We start from the raw sequence: 20,601 nt of genomic DNA, 5'->3' as shown, positions 1-20,601 counted from the left end.
ATTGGATGATGTAATTGTGTTGGATGAAGTTAAAAAAGTGGTGATGTCTGCGAGTAAGAATAAAACACCTGGGAAGGATGGACTGCCCGTGGAGTTATATGTTAAGGAATGGGACACGATGGGAAATGACTTATTGGAGGTGTGCCAGTATATGTTCACGGAGAATATGTTGAGTGAATCTATGAGAGATGGGGTGGTGGTTTTGGTTCATAAGAAAGGTGATAAAAAGGATTTGGGGAATTGGAGGCCAATCACCCTTTTGAATGCAGACTATAAGGTGTTTAGTAAATTGTTGGCTAGCCGGATGCGGGAAGTGATTGGCGGTGTGGTGGATGAAGATCAAGTGTGTGCAGTGCCTGGGAGAAGTATGACTGAAAATTTGGTGTTGTTGCGTGATGTGATTGGGGATTGTATGAGTCGTAAGCAGAAATGTTTGTTGTTTTCGGTTGATTTTGAAAAAGCTTTTGACCGTGTGTCACATAGCTTTATGTTTAAGGTTTTGTCTAAGATGGGTTATTCCAGGAATTTTGTAAACTGTGTTAGGAGTTTGTATTGTAATGTTTCAAGTGAATTTTTGGTGAATGGGTGGTTGAGTGAGAAAGTGAGAATTAAATCAGGAGTGCGTCAGGGGTGCCCTATGTCCCCTTTTTTGTTTATTAGTGTGATTGAAGTGTTGATGTGTATGGTTAGGAAGGATAAGGTTATGAGAGGTGTGATGATTCCTGGGAGTAATGGAAAGGATGTGAGAATTCTAGGTTACATGGATGATGTAGTGATTGTGAGTGGGAATATGGCTGCGATGAGTAGGGCAAGGTTGATATTAAGTTTGTTTTGTAGTGTCTCAGCTTTTAAGGTCAATTGGACTAAGAGTTCCTTTAAATGTTTTGGTGAGAGGAATGTACGGATGGATGGTGTGAGGTGTGAGGATGGTGCAATAAAGGTGCTTGGGATTAAGTTTAATGATGATTTGAAAGGAAATGAGAGTTGGGAAGATTGTGGGGTGAGAGTGGTGCGCAAGTTGAATTTTTGGCGAATGAGAGAATTAACTCTGACTGGGAAAGTTCTGATTATTAAGGCGGTTATTTTGCCTATTTTGTTGTTTGTTGCGAATGTATATCCTGCTGCTTTTAAGAAAATTAGGAAAACTGAGAAATTCATCTTTAATTTTCTTTGGGGAAGTCGCATGGAGAAATTGAAACGGGAATATGTCTATAAGTTATGTGTAAATGGTGGTTTGGATTTTCCAAATATTGATTTCTTTTTAGGGATTAGTTACGTGAAAATGGTGGTGGTGGTTCTAGGGAAAAGTAATAAGTGTGCTTATATGATGAAGTATTCGGCTGGATGGATGCTTTATGGCTTAAAGTGGGTCAAAAGGGATGCTAGAGTGCCTGTTGCTTTTAAGTGTCCTGTATGGTATGGTTGTGTTGAGAAATTTGTAAGGAAGTATGATTTGTTGTCCGTTAACATGAGTGATTTTAGGCAAAAGAAGAAAGTCATTAGGATGGTGCGTGAGCGTGAGGTGGTATGTAATATCAATGGGTTGAGAGGGGAGGAAGTAACCGAGATGTGGAGAAAATTAAGTATAGATGGTGTGACTAACAGACAGAGAGATATCGCTTGGATGATATTGCATGACATTTTGCCTGTTAGAGATGTGCAAAAGAAGAGGGATTTAGTTAAATCTGAGGTATGCCCGAGGGATGGATGTGGTTTGAGAGAGCATGTTAGACATATGGTATGGGATTGTGATTTTGCATATGATGTATGGAAGGGTATAGGGGGACTTTGCAAGGAATTGGTGGGTGTAAAGTATGTTAATTGGAAACTTGCTATGTTTGGGATGGGTGCATGTAGTAGAATTAAGGATAGGATTTTATGGTTGTTGGTGGTGTGTGTAATTGAAAGTTTGTGGGATGCGAGGAATTTGTTAGTTTTTAAAAGGAAGAAAATGTCAGTTAATGAATGTTTGAGATTGATTCTGTCACGTATGTATGTAATATACCTCTGGGATCAGGAACGTGGAAGTATTATAGATGCTGAAGGGATCTGGAAGTTTAAAAAGTGGAGGTTTTTGGTAAAGTTTAATTAGTAGTGTATAATGTACCTGATGATAAGGTTTGGTTTTATTTTTGATTATATACCAAGTGTGATGAAAGGCTAAGTGTCAATGAAAGGCTTTTGTAAGTCGATTTGATTGAGCTTATGCTCCGGCCTATCTGATTTGGTTAAAAAAAAAAAAAAAAAAAAAAAAAAAAAAATCTGTTCTTATCAGTTTAATATCTGATACGTCCCCTATCTGGGGACCATATATTAAATGGATTTTTAGAACAGGGAGATGGAAAAAGAGCTTGCTCTGTCCACTCCACGCATTGACCTGGTATTGCAGTATCTCCAGGACCGGTGCACCCCTTCTTTAATGCAGTTTCTAAAATCAGAAAGAATTGAATTCAATGTTTTTTGTTCATTTTGCTTGTTTGTCGGATTTTGGGATGGAATCTTTGGCTTTGCTTTTCTTCTCCTCATTGGATTTTTCATGTTCAAAGTTGCAGAAGCCAGATTACAAGCTCATTTTGGTTCAACTTCAGCAACTGTGCATTGCATTGCCATGTAATGTGATGCAATGCTATCTTTCTAGCTCTCCCTTTTTACTTCCTTTTGGATAAACAGACATATTAGGCAAGCATTTTGGAGCTTTCACCTAAATAACTACAGGTGGTGAGATAAGCTGCACAATATAATTGACCTTTCAGTATATTGTTGCACACACACCATCTATTTAGCAAATGCCCTTGTTATCAACAGCAGCCTTTTAAACTCACCTGAGCTAACAGGTATGTGCGCTGGTTACTCTGCTGCGCTTAAAATTTCTTTTTTGGTTTGCTACAATGCCTTTTCTGAAACGTTGTCTCCTTCTGCTGGAACACTGACTTCTTTCATTTAATGCCTGCAGACTATAAAAGAGAACCCAACCCAAAAAGTTTGGTTGATTAGTCTGTGGCATTCTGTTAAACTGTTGCTTATGGCGGTCTCTGTGAGCTTCTCAGCGACATTCAGCCAGCCAGGTATCCTGCCTGCAGTAGATGGAATGTGGCAATGGAACGCTGGCTGCGCGTGTCATAATAGGCTCTGAGCCTTTATATACCTGTGCACAGCAGCAGCCACCTTCAGTCTGCTGCTGGACAGCCAGCAGCAGCAGCAGCAGGAGAGGTATGTAATCAGGAGCCCTCCTGCTAAGGGTAGACAGCTGCTCGTTCCACCCCACCCCCCGCCTTAATTGGTTCTCCTCCCTTCCAACGGTGTTGAGGCGGGTGGGAACAGCAGGGGGTGAAGGTGCTGTGTTTAAAGAGGTGGAGTTATGCAGATCTAAAACGCGTGGATTGCAGCAGCAGCAAGCCGAAAAGTGCAGGCATGTAAGGGATCTAGAGGTTGACAACATGTCTTCTTAACGGGAGTCCAGGAGCTCATCTCCACAAATGGACTTTTCAGGATCCTTGGGTGGCTCCGTAGTTTGAAACCAATTCTGGTTATCGCTTCTCGGCCTTTTGGCTAAGATCAAGTGTAGTATCTGTTCTTATCAGTTTAATATCTGATACGTCCCCTATCTGGGGACCATATATTAAATGGATTTTTAGAACAGGGAGATGGAAAAAGAGCTTGCTCTGTCCACTCCACGCATTGACCTGGTATTGCAGTATCTCCAGGACCGGTGCACCCCTTCTTTAATGCAGTTTCTAAAATCAGAAAGAATTGAATTCAATGTTTTTTGTTCATTTTGCTTGTTTGTCGGATTTTGGGATGGACTCTTTGGCTTTGCTTTTCTTCTCCTCATTGGATTTTTCATGTTCAAAGTTGCAGAAGCCAGATTACAAGCTCATTTTGGTTCAACTTCAGCAACTGTGCATTGCATTGCCATGTAATGTGATGCAATGCTATCTTTCTAGCTCTCCCTTTTTACTTCCTTTTGGATAAACAGACATATTAGGCAAGCATTTTGGAGCTTTCACCTAAATAACTACAGGTGGTGAGATAAGCTGCACAATATAATTGACCTTTCAGTATATTGTTGCACACACACCATCTATTTAGCAAATGCCCTTGTTATCAACAGCAGCCTTTTAAACTCACCTGAGCTAACAGGTATGTGCGCTGGTTACTCTGCTGCGCTTAAAATTTCTTTTTTGGTTTGCTACAATGCCTTTTCTAAAACGTTGCCTCCTTCTGCTGGAACACTGACTTCTTTCATTTAATGCCTGCAGACTATAAAAGAGAACCCAACCCAAAAAGTTTGGTTGATTAGTCTGTGGCATTCTGTTAAACTGTTGCTTATGGCGGTCTCTGTGAGCTTCTCAGCGACATTCAGCCAGCCAGGTATCCTGCCTGCAGTAGATGGAATGTGGCAATGGAACGCTGGCTGCGCGTGTCATAATAGGCTCTGAGCCTTTATATACCTGTGCACAGCAGCAGCCACCTTCAGTCTGCTGCTGGACAGCCAGCAGCAGCAGCAGCAGGAGAGGTATGTAATCAGGAGCCCTCCTGCTAAGGGTAGACAGCTGCTCGTTCCACCCCACCCCCCGCCTTAATTGGTTCTCCTCCCTTCCAACGGTGTTGAGGCGGGTGGGAACAGCAGGGGGTGAAGGTGCTGTGTTTAAAGAGGTGGAGTTATGCAGATCTAAAATGCGTGGATTGCAGCAGCAGCAAGCCGAAAAGTGCAGGCATGTAAGGGATCTAGAGGTTGACAACATGTCTTCTTAACGGGAGTCCAGGAGCTCATCTCCACAAATGGACTTTTCAGGATCCTTGGGTGGCTCCGTAGTTTGAAACCAATTCTGGTTATCGCTTCTCGGCCTTTTGGCTAAGATCAAGTGTAGTATCTGTTCTTATCAGTTTAATATCTGATACGTCCCCTATCTGGGGACCATATATTAAATGGATTTTTAGAACAGGGAGATGGAAAAAGAGCTTGCTCTGTCCACTCCACGCATTGACCTGGTATTGCAGTATCTCCAGGACCGGTGCACCCCTTCTTTAATGCAGTTTCTAAAATCAGAAAGAATTGAATTCAATGTTTTTTGTTCATTTTGCTTGTTTGTCGGAGTTTGGGATGGACTCTTTGGCTTTGCTTTTCTTCTCCTCATTGGATTTTTCATGTTCAAAGTTGCAGAAGCCAGATTACAAGCTCATTTTGGTTCAACTTCAGCAACTGTGCATTGCATTGCCATGTAATGTGATGCAATGCTATCTTTCTAGCTCTCCCTTTTTACTTCCTTTTGGATAAACAGACATATTAGGCAAGCATTTTGGAGCTTTCACCTAAATAACTACAGGTGGTGAGATAAGCTGCACAATATAATTGACCTTTCAGTATATTGTTGCACACACACCATCTATTTAGCAAATGCCCTTGTTATCAACAGCAGCCTTTTAAACTCACCTGAGCTAACAGGTATGTGCGCTGGTTACTCTGCTGCGCTTAAAATTTCTTTTTTGGTTTGCTACAATGCCTTTTCTGAAACGTTGTCTCCTTCTGCTGGAACACTGACTTCTTTCATTTAATGCCTGCAGACTATAAAAGAGAACCCAACCCAAAAAGTTTGGTTGATTAGTCTGTGGCATTCTGTTAAACTGTTGCTTATGGCGGTCTCTGTGAGCTTCTCAGCGACATTCAGCCAGCCAGGTATCCTGCCTGCAGTAGATGGAATGTGGCAATGGAACGCTGGCTGCGCGTGTCATAATAGGCTCTGAGCCTTTATATACCTGTGCACAGCAGCAGCCACCTTCAGTCTGCTGCTGGACAGCCAGCAGCAGCAGCAGCAGGAGAGGTATGTAATCAGGAGCCCTCCTGCTAAGGGTAGACAGCTGCTCGTTCCACCCCACCCCCCGCCTTAATTGGTTCTCCTCCCTTCCAACGGTGTTGAGGCGGGTGGGAACAGCAGGGGGTGAAGGTGCTGTGTTTAAAGAGGTGGAGTTATGCAGATCTAAAACGCGTGGATTGCAGCAGCAGCAAGCCGAAAAGTGGAGGCATGTAAGGGATCTAGAGGTTGACAACATGTCTTCTTAACGGGAGTCCAGGAGCTCATCTCCACAAATGGACTTTTCAGGATCCTTGGGTGGCTCCGTAGTTTGAAACCAATTCTGGTTATCGCTTCTCGGCCTTTTGGCTAAGATCAAGTGTAGTATCTGTTCTTATCAGTTTAATATCTGATACGTCCCCTATCTGGGGACCATATATTAAATGGATTTTTAGAACAGGGAGATGGAAAAAGAGCTTGCTCTGTCCACTCCACGCATTGACCTGGTATTGCAGTATCTCCAGGACCGGTGCACCCCTTCTTTAATGCAGTTTCTAAAATCAGAAAGAATTGAATTCAATGTTTTTTGTTCATTTTGCTTGTTTGTCGGAGTTTGGGATGGACTCTTTGGCTTTGCTTTTCTTCTCCTCATTGGATTTTTCATGTTCAAAGTTGCAGAAGCCAGATTACAAGCTCATTTTGGTTCAACTTCAGCAACTGTGCATTGCATTGCCATGTAATGTGATGCAATGCTACCTTTCTAGCTCTCCCTTTTTACTTCCTTTTGGATAAACAGACATATTAGGCAAGCATTTTGGAGCTTTCACCTAAATAACTACAGGTGGTGAGATAAGCTGCACAATATAATTGACCTTTCAGTATATTGTTGCACACACACCATCTATTTAGCAAATGCCCTTGTTATCAACAGCAGCCTTTTAAACTCACCTGAGCTAACAGGTATGTGCGCTGGTTACTCTGCTGCGCTTAAAATTTCTTTTTTGGTTTGCTACAATGCCTTTTCTGAAACGTTGTCTCCTTCTGCTGGAACACTGACTTCTTTCATTTAATGCCTGCAGACTATAAAAGAGAACCCAACCCAAAAAGTTTGGTTGATTAGTCTGTGGCATTCTGTTAAACTGTTGCTTATGGCGGTCTCTGTGAGCTTCTCAGCGACATTCAGCCAGCCAGGTATCCTGCCTGCAGTAGATGGAATGTGGCAATGGAACGCTGGCTGCGCGTGTCATAATTGGCTCTGAGCCTTTATATACCTGTGCACAGCAGCAGCCACCTTCAGTCTGCTGCTGGACAGCCAGCAGCAGCAGCAGCAGGAGAGGTATGTAATCAGGAGCCCTCCTGCTAAGGGTAGACAGCTGCTCGTTCCACCCCACCCCCCGCCTTAATTGGTTCTCCTCCCTTCCAACGGTGTTGAGGCGGGTGGGAACAGCAGGGGGTGAAGGTGCTGTGTTTAAAGAGGTGGAGTTATGCAGATCTAAAACGCGTGGATTGCAGCAGCAGCAAGCCGAAAAGTGGAGGCATGTAAGGGATCTAGAGGTTGACAACATGTCTTCTTAACGGGAGTCCAGGAGCTCATCTCCACAAATGGACTTTTCAGGATCCTTGGGTGGCTCCGTAGTTTGAAACCAATTCTGGTTATCGCTTCTCGGCCTTTTGGCTAAGATCGTATGACTGTACCTTGATTGGTGCAAGTCTCCTGGAGGAATCCGGACCCTTTTGTGGAGGATTTTCTGCTTTTTCCTGTGGTATTCCATACCGACAGAATCCAAGATGTCTTTTGTGAAGAACACCATCCGTTTGTCCGTGGATCCATCTGACCAGAACAAGAACAACGTGGTTTTCATTGTCCAAGACATCGTTGAAGGCAAAGCTGGAGCAAGACGTTCTGAGATCTTCAGTGTCAACGAATTTTCACGTCAAGGTAATTATGACGTTACCTTTATGGACCAGGATGTTTGCCTTAATGTCTTTGAATGGCTCCGTGGTCACTCTAGTGACCCCTGCTTGGAAGGAGTTAGATGGGAACCTTTGTTTGGTCTGCAAGAAAAGGAGGTGACTGTGACTGTCTATAACCCTTTTACAGACCCTGAGCTGCTGGAGTGCTTCCTCTCTCGCTACTGTGAATATGTGCGGAAGGGAGTGAAGCAAGTCAATTGTCTAGGAATCTTTAACTGCCAGTATAAATTCCGTGTGAAATTGAAAAGGGATCCTGACAGTGTGGGGGGCTTTAGACACCCTCCATCAAATTTTTCCGTTGCAGGCCATAGAGGTTTCCTCTTTTACCCAGGCCAGCCCATGTTTTGCCGTAGATGCTTTTCTTTCGGACATACCATGGTAACATGCCTTAAAGGGCAGTGTTGCCGAAATTGCAGAAAGGAGGGGCATATGGCCAACCAGTGTCCAGAGGCCAAGTCCTGTGATGTCTGTGGGAGTAGTGATCACATGTATAAGGACTGTCCTATGAGTGCACCTAGACGTTCTGATAAAGAACAGAAGGAGGAGGAGCTGGAGAGGAGGCAGATGGCAAGCGCACTGAAAGTGCTGGAAAGATTGGAGAGGGAGGAGAGAGAGGGAAGGAGGCGGGAAACTGGTAGAGCCTCTCCCTCTACGGCGCCAGAGGAGGTGTCCCTGAGACCATGTTCTTCTTCTGCTGAAGAAATGAGGAAGAAGCGGAGGGAAGAAAAGGAGTTCTGGAGGGAAGTGGCAAAGGTGGAGAAAAAGGCAGTGTCTGCGAGAATATCTAGGAAAGTGGTGGAAGCAGAGCTGCCTGAGATGATGACTTTTGGAGAGGCAATGGACGCAACAGGATGTGAAGTGCAAATCTCGGAACCCGACAGTCCTGAACACCCTTCGGGTCCTGAAAACATTGAAGATTTTTCTTCGGAGGATGATAGGGGTGCAAAGAAGAGTCGTAGGGAGGATGGTGGGGGCAGTGATGATGCAGTTTTTAGTGAGCCTCAGAGGAAGATCAGAACTGCCAGAATGAGGAGTGTGGCTGGTGAAGCCAGCGGGTCGGAAACCAGCTGTTCTGTTCTGATGGCGGAGGAGGATAGTGGTGGTGCTGGATAGTGTCACCATATAATATTGTAAATGTTTTTTCTTTTTGTCCTCTTGTGAGCTTTGGTTTAGGCCAAAGGCTATTTCTTTGTGTAATTGGTGAAGGAGTAGAAGTATTATGGGATTTACCATAGTGTCCCAAAACGTAAGAGTGTTTAAAAGTAAAGTAAGAAGAGCTGCTATTTTTGAGTTTTTAGCTATGCAAAATGCATCTATTTTTTGTTTACAAGAATGTGGGGTAGTGGATGGTGTGAAAGGGGATGAATGGTCTTATGGAGCGTCTGTGTGGTCGGGGAGTGCATGTAATAAGAATGATGGTGTGGGTATTTTGGTTAAAGGAAGGGAGGTTGTTTTGAGTGATTATTTGGTTATTGAGGTGGGGAGATGTATCCTTGCTAATTTTGTATACAAGAATGTAAAGTTTTGTGTTATTAATGTTTATGCGCCAGTTGAAAAAAATGAGCGCAAAAATTTATTTGAAAAAATTAAGCTTTTTGTTCCAGGAAGAATACCTGTGGTAATTGTGGGTGATATGAACTGTGATGTGGGGAGAGTGAATGTGGATGTGTCTGGGAAAGCATTATTGGAGTTAGTGAATGATTTTGGGTTGTGTGATATGCAGCGCGTGTGTAACATGAATCCTTTGTTGAACACTTTCTTTTCTGAGAGTGGTAGGGTACAATCCAGATTGGATTATTGTTTTATTTCTAAAAATATGGTTTCTGTTAATTATAGGCAGGAAAACGTTCTTTTTTCAGATCATGTGTGTATGTTGTGTGAGTTGGATATAAAAGTTGATGGAGTGTTTGGGAGAGGATTGTGGAAGTTAAATGTTAAACTGTTAGAGAATGAAGATGTGAGAAAGGAGTATGAAAGGCGGTATGAAGAATGGTGTAAGCATAAAAATGAGTTCAGGAATGTTTGTGAGTGGTGGGACTGGGTGAAGAAACAAGCAAAAATGTTCTTTAAAAATTTAGGATACAAGTATGCAGCAATTAAAAGAGAGAGTTTTGTTAAACTGAACGCGCGGTTGAGCGTTTTGTATAAGTTAAGGGAAGGAGGAGTTGAGGTGGAGGAGGATATTTTAGAGGTAAAAAAGGAGATTAGTGAGTTTTTGTTGGAGAGAGGGAGAAGCATAGTGTTTAGGGCAAAGATTGATAAGATGGAGCAGGATGAGAAATGTTCTCGGTTTTTCTTTAAAAAAGTTTTTGGAAAGAAACAGAGTATGAGCGTGGTGTATGGAGCAGATGGAAGTGAGGTGAGTGGAGAGGATATGTGTGAAGAGGTGGCTAAGTTTTATGAGGATCTGTATGCAGTGAAACAGAGGGATGAATGTTTGGAGAATGATGTTTTGAGTGTGTTAGAGAGTAAGTTGAGTGAAGCAGAAAGAGAGAGAGTGATGGGTGAGGTGACTGGTGATGAGGTATGGAAGGTTATGTGTAGTATGGCTTTGAATAAGACGCCGGGGGAGGATGGCCTCCCAGTAGAATTTTATCGTGTGATGTGGGGTGTGATTGGTAAGGACTTTGTGGATGTATGTAAGTATATGTGGGGAAACATGGAGGTGACTGAGAGTATGCGTGCAGGTATGGTTGTGTTAATTCCTAAGAAAGGGGATTTGAAAAGTCTGAGGAATTGGAGGCCAATAACGTTACTTAATTGTGATTATAAAATCTATGCAAAACTTATGGCTAATAGGATGCGTGATGTGATAGAGAGTGTGATTGGGGATGAGCAGTGTTGTGCGGTACCTGGGAGGCGGATTCACGAGTGTGTGTGTATGTTAAGAGATTGTCTATGGGATTGCATGGGTCGTAAGAAGAGTGTATTTTTGTTAAGTTTGGATTTTGAAAAGGCTTATGATAGGTTGTCGCATGGTTTTTTGTTCAGAGTGTTGTTAAAAATGGGTTTTCCGGCTGATTTTGTTGGGCGAGTGAGAAGTTTGTATGCGGGTGTTTATAGCTGTGTTTTAATGAATGGGTATGTGGGTAGGAAAGTGAATGTGTTTTCGGGTGTGCGACAGGGGTGTCCTTTGTCCCCTGTAGCATTTATTTGTGCAATTGAGCCATTGTTGTGTATGCTGAGGAAAGATAAGGTAATTCGTGGTGTGCAAGTGCCGGGAGGTGGAGGAAAAGAATGGAAAGTGAGTGGTTATATGGATGACGTGTGTGTATTATGTGATTCTGAATGTTCGGTGAGGCGGGTGAAGTTGTTAGTGTCTATTTTTTGTGGTGCATCTGCGTTTAAAGTGAATTGGGAAAAGAGTGAGTGTAAGGGTTTTGGAGGCGGAAGTTTAAGTAGGGATGTAGGTGTGAATGTAGTGAATGGACCTATTAAAGTTTTGGGTGTGAAGTTTTCAGAGAGTTTGGATGGGAAAGAAAGTTGGGATGATGCGAAAGGAAAAGTTGAGCAGAAGTTGAATTTTTGGAAATTGAGGAGTTTATCCTTTTTTGGGAAGATTTTAATTGTTAAGAGTGTGGTGTTGCCAATATTTTTATATATTGCGGTAGTATTTCCACCAGGATATATGTGTATGAGAAGCTTGAATAGAATTTTATTTGTTTTTTTGTGGAACTCGAAAATGGAGAGAGCTAGGAGAGAAATTTTGGTTAAAAGAGTGGAAAAAGGTGGTTTGGGTTTTCCGAATTTGGACGTGTTTTTTGGTGTGAATATCGTTGTGTTTGTTTTGAAAGTGATTAGGGCGGATGGAAAGTTTTCATCTATGTGTAGGTATTTATTTGGAGCGTATTTGTTTCGTTTAAAGTGGCAAGAAAGGGATTTGCGATGTCCGATTGCTTTTGAGGTGCCTGTATGGTATGTGTGGGTTTATAAGTTTTTGGTGAGGTATGAACTGTGTGATGCAGATGTGAGATTGCTGGAGAATAAGAAGGCTGTGTATAGGATGATTGAATGTAGAGAGGTAGAATGTGGAATAAATATGGTTAGGGGTGGTGATGTGCAGAAGGTTTGGAAGAAAGTGCGGATGAGTGGTATGACCAACAAACAGAGTGAAGTTGTGTGGCAGTCTTTACATGGAGTATTACCTGTGAGAGAGTTTCAGAGGAATAGAGGTTTGGTGAGGAGTGAAATGTGTCCAAGAAATGGCTGTGGTGGAAGGGAAAGTGTGTTGCATGTTTTTTGGAATTGCCAGTATGCTAGAGATGTGATTGGGAGAATGGGGCCTTTGTGTAAAGAATTGTGTGGTGTGAATTTGTTGTCTTTTGAGTTGTTTATGTTTGGTTTGGGAATATGTGATGGGACGAAGGAAAGAGTCTTGTGGTTGATGCTTGCATGTATAAAGGAAGTGTTATGGGATGTGAGGAATGTGTATGTGTTTAAAAGGAAGGAAATTGCTGTAAAGGATAGTGTGAAGGTGATTTTGGGGAAGATGTATGTGTGTTTCCTATGGGACAAAAAGAGGAGAGGGGAAGTGGATGCAGAGGGAATATGGAAAGTTAAAAAGTGGAGATATATTGTTAGTACCTCTAGATTTTTGTTATTGTTGTTTTGAAATATGAAATAAATATTTCCGATGATGATGGGGACAGCAAATTGCGTATTGGATTTGACGCAGCTGTTTTGATGGAATTTTCCTTTGTCTGGTTTTCATAGACTGTGGAATTTCCTCGTCTGAGGAGAAAAAAAAAAAAAAAAAAAATCTGTTCTTATCAGTTTAATATCTGATACGTCCCCTATCTGGGGACCATATATTAAATGGATTTTTAGAACAGGGAGATGGAAAAAGAGCTTGCTCTGTCCACTCCACGCATTGACCTGGTATTGCAGTATCTCCAGGACCGGTGCACCCCTTCTTTAATGCAGTTTCTAAAATCAGAAAGAATTGAATTCAATGTTTTTTGTTCATTTTGCTTGTTTGTCGGATTTGGGGATGGACTCTTTGGCTTTGCTTTTCTTCTCCTCATTGGATTTTTCATGTTCAAAGTTGCAGAAGCCAGATTACAAGCTCATTTTGGTTCAACTTCAGCAACTGTGCATTGCATTGCCATGTAATGTGATGCAATGCTATCTTTCTAGCTCTCCCTTTTTACTTCCTTTTGGATAAACAGACATATTAGGCAAGCATTTTGGAGCTTTCACCTAAATAACTACAGGTGGTGAGATAAGCTGCACAATATAATTGACCTTTCAGTATATTGTTGCACACACACCATCTATTTAGCAAATGCCCTTGTTATCAACAGCAGCCTTTTAAACTCACCTGAGCTAACAGGTATGTGCGCTGGTTACTCTGCTGCGCTTAAAATTTCTTTTTTGGTTTGCTACAATGCCTTTTCTGAAACGTTGTCTCCTTCTGCTGGAACACTGACTTCTTTCATTTAATGCCTGCAGACTATAAAAGAGAACCCAACCCAAAAAGTTTGGTTGATTAGTCTGTGGCATTCTGTTAAACTGTTGCTTATGGCGGTCTCTGTGAGCTTCTCAGCGACATTCAGCCAGCCAGGTATCCTGCCTGCAGTAGATGGAATGTGGCAATGGAACGCTGGCTGCGCGTGTCATAATAGGCTCTGAGCCTTTATATACCTGTGCACAGCAGCAGCCACCTTCAGTCTGCTGCTGGACAGCCAGCAGCAGCAGCAGCAGGAGAGGTATGTAATCAGGAGCCCTCCTGCTAAGGGTAGACAGCTGCTCGTTCCACCCCACCCCCCGCCTTAATTGGTTCTCCTCCCTTCCAACGGTGTTGAGGTGGGTGGGAACAGCAGGGGGTGAAGGTGCTGTGTTTAAAGAGGTGGAGTTATGCAGATCTAAAACGCGTGGATTGCAGCAGCAGCAAGCCGAAAAGTGCAGGCATGTAAGGGATCTAGAGGTTGACAACATGTCTTCTTAACGGGAGTCCAGGAGCTCATCTCCACAAATGGACTTTTCAGGATCCTTGGGTGGCTCCGTAGTTTGAAACCAATTCTGGTTATCGCTTCTCGGCCTTTTGGCTAAGATCAAGTGTAGTATCTTTTGAAAAGGCAGTTTTGTCCTTGGGCTGCCCTAGTAAATTGATGCATATTACACACTGGTTTGGTGCACTTGTTAGTACGCCAGGTGGCACATAGAGTTATCTGATGGAAAACATGGCCCTCCAGGATCGAAGTCACTAGGCTGGGTAAGTGTGAGGGCTTTGGAGCAATGTGCCCCAGGAGTAGGCGCCCTGGTGGGAGTCCAAGCTTACTGGGACTGGGAACCCCAGAAAGACTTGGCTTCGTAGCACGCCGCACCTTTGCCAATCATACTTTCTGAGCAACCCCCCCTATTCCTGGCCTCCGGGCTAGGAAGGGGAATTTTTATAAACCCGGTCGGAGGTCCGGTCAGCTTAGGGCTGAGAAACCAACACAGGCTCCAGCTCCACTAGGGTGGCAGCCTAGATGGAAGCTGGGAGCACGAAAACGGCTCTTCTCCGGCTTCGGCTAGGGAGAGCATCGGAGATCCCTGACCCTCGCTGTGGCCTTCTGGCTCGGAGGGATGGGGATGGTTTATTGGGAACCCTCTCCTCCGGGAAGGGTCCACATGAATCCTCACCTCGTGCGCTGTTTTGGTGTGACTTCGGTCACATTTTTCAGTGCCTTGGATGCAGCTTCAATCAAAAAATCTGTTCTTATCAGTTTAATATCTGATACGTCCCCTATCTGGGGACCATATATTAAATGGATTTTTAGAACAGGGAGATGGAAAAAGAGCTTGCTCTGTCCACTCCACGCATTGACCTGGTATTGCAGTATCTCCAGGACCGGTGCACCCCTTCTTTAATGCAGTTTCTAAAATCAGAAAGAATTGAATTCAATGTTTTTTGTTCATTTTGCTTGTTTGTCGGATTTGGGGATGGACTCTTTGGCTTTGCTTTTCTTCTCCTCATTGGATTTTTCATGTTCAAAGTTGCAGAAGCCAGATTACAAGCTCATTTTGGTTCAACTTCAGCAACTGTGCATTGCATTGCCATGTAATGTGATGCAATGCTATCTTTCTAGCTCTCCCTTTTTACTTCCTTTTGGATAAACAGACATATTAGGCAAGCATTTTGGAGCTTTCACCTAAATAACTACAGGTGGTGAGATAAGCTGCACAATATAATTGACCTTTCAGTATATTGTTGCACACACACCATCTATTTAGCAAATGCCCTTGTTATCAACAGCAGCCTTTTAAACTCACCTGAGCTAACAGGTATGTGCGCTGGTTACTCTGCTGCGCTTAAAATTTCTTTTTTGGTTTGCTACAATGCCTTTTCTGAAACGTTGTCTCCTTCTGCTGGAACACTGACTTCTTTCATTTAATGCCTGCAGACTATAAAAGAGAACCCAACCCAAAAAGTTTGGTTGATTAGTCTGTGGCATTCTGTTAAACTGTTGCTTATGGCGGTCTCTGTGAGCTTCTCAGCGACATTCAGCCAGCCAGGTATCCTGCCTGCAGTAGATGGAATGTGGCAATGGAACGCTGGCTGCGCGTGTCATAATAGGCTCTGAGCCTTTATATACCTGTGCACAGCAGCAGCCACCTTCAGTCTGCTGCTGGACAGCCAGCAGCAGCAGCAGCAGGAGAGGTATGTAATCAGGAGCCCTCCTGCTAAGGGTAGACAGCTGCTCGTTCCACCCCACCCCCCGCCTTAATTGGTTCTCCTCCCTTCCAACGGTGTTGAGGCGGGTGGGAACAGCAGGGGGTGAAGGTGCTGTGTTTAAAGAGGTGGAGTTATGCAGATCTAAAACGCGTGGATTGCAGCAGCAGCAAGCCGAAAAGTGCAGGCATGTAAGGGATCTAGAGGTTGACAACATGTCTTCTTAACGGGAGTCCAGGAGCTCATCTCCACAAATGGACTTTTCAGGATCCTTGGGTGGCTCCGTAGTTTGAAACCAATTCTGGTTATCGCTTCTCGGCCTTTTGGCTAAGATCAAGTGTAGTATCTGTTCTTATCAGTTTAATATCTGATACGTCCCCTATCTGGGGACCATATATTAAATGGATTTTTAGAACAGGGAGATGGAAAAAGAGCTTGCTCTGTCCACTCCACGCATTGACCTGGTATTGCAGTATCTCCAGGACCGGTGCACCCCTTCTTTAATGCAGTTTCTAAAATCAGAAAGAATTGAATTCAATGTTTTTTGTTCATTTTGCTTGTTTGTCGGATTTGGGGATGGACTCTTTGGCTTTGCTTTTCTTCTCCTCATTGGATTTTTCATGTTCAAAGTTGCAGAAGCCAGATTACAAGCTCATTTTGGTTCAACTTCAGCAACTGTGCATTGCATTGCCATGTAATGTGATGCAATGCTATCTTTCTAGCTCTCCCTTTTTACTTCCTTTTGGATAAACAGACATATTAGGCAAGCATTTTGGAGCTTTCACCTAAATAACTACAGGTGGTGAGATAAGCTGCACAATATAATTGACCTTTCAGTATATTGTTGCACACACACCATCTATTTAGCAAATGCCCTTGTTATCAACAGCAGCCTTTTAAACTCACCTGAGCTAACAGGTATGTGCGCTGGTTACTCTGCTGCGCTTAAAATTTCTTTTTTGGTTTGCTACAATGCCTTTTCTGAAACGTTGTCTCCTTCTGCTGGAACACTGACTTCTTTCATTTAATGCCTGCAGACTATAAAAGAGAACCCAACCCAAAAAGTTTGGTTGATTAGTCTGTGGCATTCTGTTAAACTGTTGCTTATGGCGGTCTCTGTGAGCTTCTCAGCGACATTCAGCCAGCCAGGTATCCTGCCTGCAGTAGATGGAATGTGGCAATGGAACGCTGGCTGCGCGTGTCATAATAGGCTCTGAGCCTTTATATACCTGTGCACAGCAGCAGCCACCTTCAGTCTGCTGCTGGACAGCCAGCAGCAGCAGCAGCAGGAGAGGTATGTAATCAGGAGCCCTCCTGCTAAGGGTAGACAGCTGCTCGTTCCACCCCACCCCCCGCCTTAATTGGTTCTCCTCCCTTCCAACGGTGTTGAGGCGGGTGGGAACAGCAGGGGGTGAAGGTGCTGTGTTTAAAGAGGTGGAGTTATGCAGATCTAAAACGCGTGGATTGCAGCAGCAGCAAGCCGAAAAGTGCAGGCATGTAAGGGATCTAGAGGTTGACAACATGTCTTCTTAACGGGAGTCCAGGAGCTCATCTCCACAAATGGACTTTTCAGGATCCTTGGGTGGCTCCGTAGTTTGAAACCAATTCTGGTTATCGCTTCTCGGCCTTTTGGCTAAGATCAAGTGCAGTGATTTAGCGATTGCTGCCTTGGTTTTGGTTGGAGGTGTCTAGGGTACCTGGCTCGTCGGCCTTGGGGGATCGTCCTTACCTAATTGTGGGGACTTCACCCCCTTGCTGCTATAGGCGTGTCGGCTTAGTCCCCAGACAACGGGAAGTGATCATACTCGCTCCTTCTGTGTGTTGGAGTGGAGATTACGCTCATTCTGTTGGAGAATCATGGCAACAGAGGCGCAGTTGTGGCCGAAGTTGGAGGTTCCAGAACATGCACGTGTGGAGACCGCTTTCCAGATTTTTGTCCGGAGAGACTGTCAGAAGGTTAAGGACTTTCGGTTTATTATGAAGGAGATCATCTTGGGTGTCGCAAAGGTGAATAAAGAAGACATCGTGGCAGTTATGGATTATCCCCAAAAGGGTGTCTATGACGTGTTTTTTGAGTCTAGGAAGATTTTGGAGAACTATATGGATTCTTTTGATGAATTGAGACATGAGAAGTTTGTTGGAATTCGGTTTCAACGTCACGTATTTAGTAGTGAAAAGATGGTGACAGTGAAAATGTTTTCACCACTGGTTCCAGAAGAGGACATTGTCACGTTTTTGAGTGGTTTTGCCAAGTCTGTAGTATCAAAAGGTAAAGTAATGAATGAATTCGGAGTATGGACGGGAAAGTGGAAATTTTTTGTGGAATTTAACATGAACAAGGATAGGAGTTTTTCCTACCCGCCTCAAAGGTTTAAGCTTGGTAAAGTAAGTGGGAATTTATTCTTTAATGGGATGGATTCCTTTTGTTCAATTTGTGAGGTATATGGTCATAAACGTGAAGACTGTACTGCAGAAAAGTGTTGGAAGTGTAAAGCGGAAGGACATGTTTCTAAATCATGTCCAGTAGAAAGGAATAAGTGTAACCTGTGTATGGAAATTGGGCATAGGTTTAAGGAATGCCCAAAGAGAAAGAGTAATAAGGAGAAGATGGAAAGTGCAAAGGCGGAAAAGAAAGAAAAAAAGAAGACGGTAGAGGTTCAGAGGCAAACAGAAGAGGAGGAAGCTGATAAAGAAATGGACAAAGTTAAAAAAGGAATTGCGGAAATGAAGGGAAGTGGTGTGTGTTTTGAAGCTTTTTTTCCAAAGGTAATCGCAAGTGTGAAGGCAAATAAAGAGAGGTTTTTTGAAACCTATAAGGTGGGAAGGACATGGATAGATTATGTGAATACAAACTTTGAATCTTTCTCGCAAGAGAAAGGACTGTTGGAGTATCTAACATATTATGCGTTGAAGGGAGGAATGCAGTAATGTGTTTTGTTTCCTTCCTCTATATATTATGTGTCTGAGAGGAAATACTGGTTGTTGTTTTGTTTTTTTTGTATATGCATTAAATAATGTTTTTTTGTTTTAAAATGACACGATGATGGATTTGGTCCATCACCGTTTTCAGAAGTATGGAATCGAGATGGTACTTGTAATCTGAGTGTTAAGAAAAAAAAAAAAAAAAAAAAAAAATCTGTTCTTATCAGTTTAATATCTGATACGTCCCCTATCTGGGGACCATATATTAAATGGATTTTTAGAACAGGGAGATGGAAAAAGAGCTTGCTCTGTCCACTCCACGCATTGACCTGGTATTGCAGTATCTTCAGGACTGGTGCACCCCTTCTTTAATGCAGTTTCTAAAATCAGAAAGAATTGAATTCAATGTTTTTTGTTCATTTTGCTTGTTTGTCGGATTTGGGGATGGACTCTTTGGCTTTGCTTTTCTTCTCCTCATTGGATTTTTCATGTTCAAAGTTGCAGAAGCCAGATTACAAGCTCATTTTGGTTCAACTTCAGCAACTGTGCATTGCATTGCCATGTAATGTGATGCAATGCTATCTTTCTAGCTCTCCCTTTTTACTTCCTTTTGGATAAACAGACATATTAGGCAAGCATTTTGGAGCTTTCACCTAAATAACTACAGGTGGTGAGATAAACTGCACAATATAATTGACCTTTCAGTATATTGTTGCACACACACCATCTATTTAGCAAATGCCCTTGTTATCAACAGCAGCCTTTTAAACTCACCTGAGCTAACAGGTATGTGCGCTGGTTACTCTGCTGCGCTTAAAATTTCTTTTTTGGTTTGCTACAATGCCTTTTCTGAAACGTTGTCTCCTTCTGCTGGAACACTGACTTCTTTCATTTAATGCCTGCAGACTATAAAAGAGAACCCAACCCAAAAAGTTTGGTTGATTAGTCTGTGGCATTCTGTTAAACTGTTGCTTATGGCGGTCTCTGTGAGCTTCTCAGCGACATTCAGCCAGCCAGGTATCCTGCCTGCAGTAGATGGAATGTGGCAATGGAACGCTGGCTGCGCGTGTCATAATAGGCTCTGAGCCTTTATATACCTGTGCACAGCAGCAGCCACCTTCAGTCTGCTGCTGGACAGCCAGCAGCAGCAGCAGCAGGAGAGGTATGTAATCAGGAGCCCTCGTGCTAAGGGTAGACAGCTGCTCGTTCCACCCCACCCCCCGCCTTAATTGGTTCTCCTCCCTTCCAACGGTGTTGAGGCGGGTGGGAACAGCAGGGGGTGAAGGTGCTGTGTTTAAAGAGGTGGAGTTATGCAGATCTAAAACGCGTGGATTGCAGCAGCAGCAAGCCGAAAAGTGCAGGCATGTAAGGGATCTAGAGGTTGACAACATGTCTTCTTAACGGGAGTCCAGGAGCTCATCTCCACAAATGGACTTTTCAGGATCCTTGGGTGGCTCCGTAGTTTGAAACCAATTCTGGTTATCGCTTCTCGGCCTTTTGGCTAAGATCAAGTGTAGTATCTGTTCTTATCAGTTTAATATCTGATACGTCCCCTATCTGGGGACCATATATTAAATGGATTTTTAGAACAGGGAGATGGAAAAAGAGCTTGCTCTGTCCACTCCACGCATTGACCTGGTATTGCAGTATCTCCAGGACCGGTGCACCCCTTCTTTAATGCAGTTTCTAAAATCAGAAAGAATTGAATTCAATGTTTTTTGTTCATTTTGCTTGTTTGTCGGATTTGGGGATGGACTCTTTGGCTTTGCTTTTCTTCTCCTCATTGGATTTTTCATGTTCAAAGTTGCAGAAGCCAGATTACAAGCTCATTTTGGTTCAACTTCAGCAACTGTGCATTGCATTGCCATGTAATGTGATGCAATGCTATCTTTCTAGCTCTCCCTTTTTACTTCCTTTTGGATAAACAGACATATTAGGCAAGCATTTTGGAGCTTTCACCTAAATAACTACAGGTGGTGAGATAAGCTGCACAATATAATTGACCTTTCAGTATATTGTTGCACACACACCATCTATTTAGCAAATGCCCTTGTTATCAACAGCAGCCTTTTAAACTCACCTGAGCTAACAGGTATGTGCGCTGGTTACTCTGCTGCGCTTAAAATTACTTTTTTGGTTTGCTACAATGCCTTTTCTGAAACGTTGTCTCCTTCTGCTGGAACACTGACTTCTTTCATTTAATGCCTGCAGACTATAAAAGAGAACCCAACCCAAAAAGTTTGGTTGATTAGTCTG

General features: G+C 43.2%; 9 non-coding genes and 1 pseudogene across 9 annotated transcripts; all 10 read left to right on the top strand.

Annotated features, from left to right (window-relative positions):
- Positions 1 to 2,217: 2,217 nt before the first annotated feature.
- LOC141228438 (U2 spliceosomal RNA) lies at positions 2,218 to 2,414 on the top strand. The gene has a single exon (XR_012295318.1). It is a non-coding gene; the product is annotated as a U2 spliceosomal RNA (small nuclear RNA).
- A 1,115-nt stretch (positions 2,415 to 3,529) lies between these two features.
- Positions 3,530 to 3,720, top strand: LOC141228721 (U2 spliceosomal RNA). Its single transcript, XR_012295524.1, has one exon. It is a non-coding gene; the product is annotated as a U2 spliceosomal RNA (small nuclear RNA).
- Positions 3,721 to 4,835: 1,115 nt separating this feature from the next.
- LOC141228720 (U2 spliceosomal RNA) lies at positions 4,836 to 5,026 on the top strand. The gene has a single exon (XR_012295523.1). It is a non-coding gene; the product is annotated as a U2 spliceosomal RNA (small nuclear RNA).
- Positions 5,027 to 6,141: 1,115 nt separating this feature from the next.
- Positions 6,142 to 6,332, top strand: LOC141228719 (U2 spliceosomal RNA). The gene has a single exon (XR_012295522.1). It is a non-coding gene; the product is annotated as a U2 spliceosomal RNA (small nuclear RNA).
- A 6,155-nt stretch (positions 6,333 to 12,487) lies between these two features.
- Positions 12,488 to 12,678, top strand: LOC141228436 (U2 spliceosomal RNA). Its single transcript, XR_012295316.1, has one exon. It is a non-coding gene; the product is annotated as a U2 spliceosomal RNA (small nuclear RNA).
- A 1,115-nt stretch (positions 12,679 to 13,793) lies between these two features.
- Positions 13,794 to 13,909, top strand: LOC141228485 (U2 spliceosomal RNA; annotated as a pseudogene).
- A 524-nt stretch (positions 13,910 to 14,433) lies between these two features.
- LOC141228336 (U2 spliceosomal RNA) lies at positions 14,434 to 14,615 on the top strand. Its single transcript, XR_012295251.1, has one exon. It is a non-coding gene; the product is annotated as a U2 spliceosomal RNA (small nuclear RNA).
- Positions 14,616 to 15,730: 1,115 nt separating this feature from the next.
- Positions 15,731 to 15,921, top strand: LOC141228718 (U2 spliceosomal RNA). Its single transcript, XR_012295521.1, has one exon. It is a non-coding gene; the product is annotated as a U2 spliceosomal RNA (small nuclear RNA).
- A 2,599-nt stretch (positions 15,922 to 18,520) lies between these two features.
- On the top strand, positions 18,521 to 18,711 carry LOC141228466 (U2 spliceosomal RNA). Its single transcript, XR_012295333.1, has one exon. It is a non-coding gene; the product is annotated as a U2 spliceosomal RNA (small nuclear RNA).
- A 1,115-nt stretch (positions 18,712 to 19,826) lies between these two features.
- On the top strand, positions 19,827 to 20,017 carry LOC141228716 (U2 spliceosomal RNA). The gene has a single exon (XR_012295519.1). It is a non-coding gene; the product is annotated as a U2 spliceosomal RNA (small nuclear RNA).
- Positions 20,018 to 20,601: the final 584 nt, after the last annotated feature.

The sequence above is a fragment of the Phyllobates terribilis genome, unplaced genomic scaffold (genome assembly GCF_046119375.1).
Source record: "Phyllobates terribilis strain yellow unplaced genomic scaffold, ASM4611937v1 Scaffold_437__1_contigs__length_1545540, whole genome shotgun sequence".
In the NCBI taxonomy this organism is placed as follows: Eukaryota; Metazoa; Chordata; class Amphibia; order Anura; family Dendrobatidae; genus Phyllobates; species Phyllobates terribilis.
Note: the sequence above shows the minus strand (reverse complement) of the source record. Positions and strands in the feature narration are given on the sequence as shown.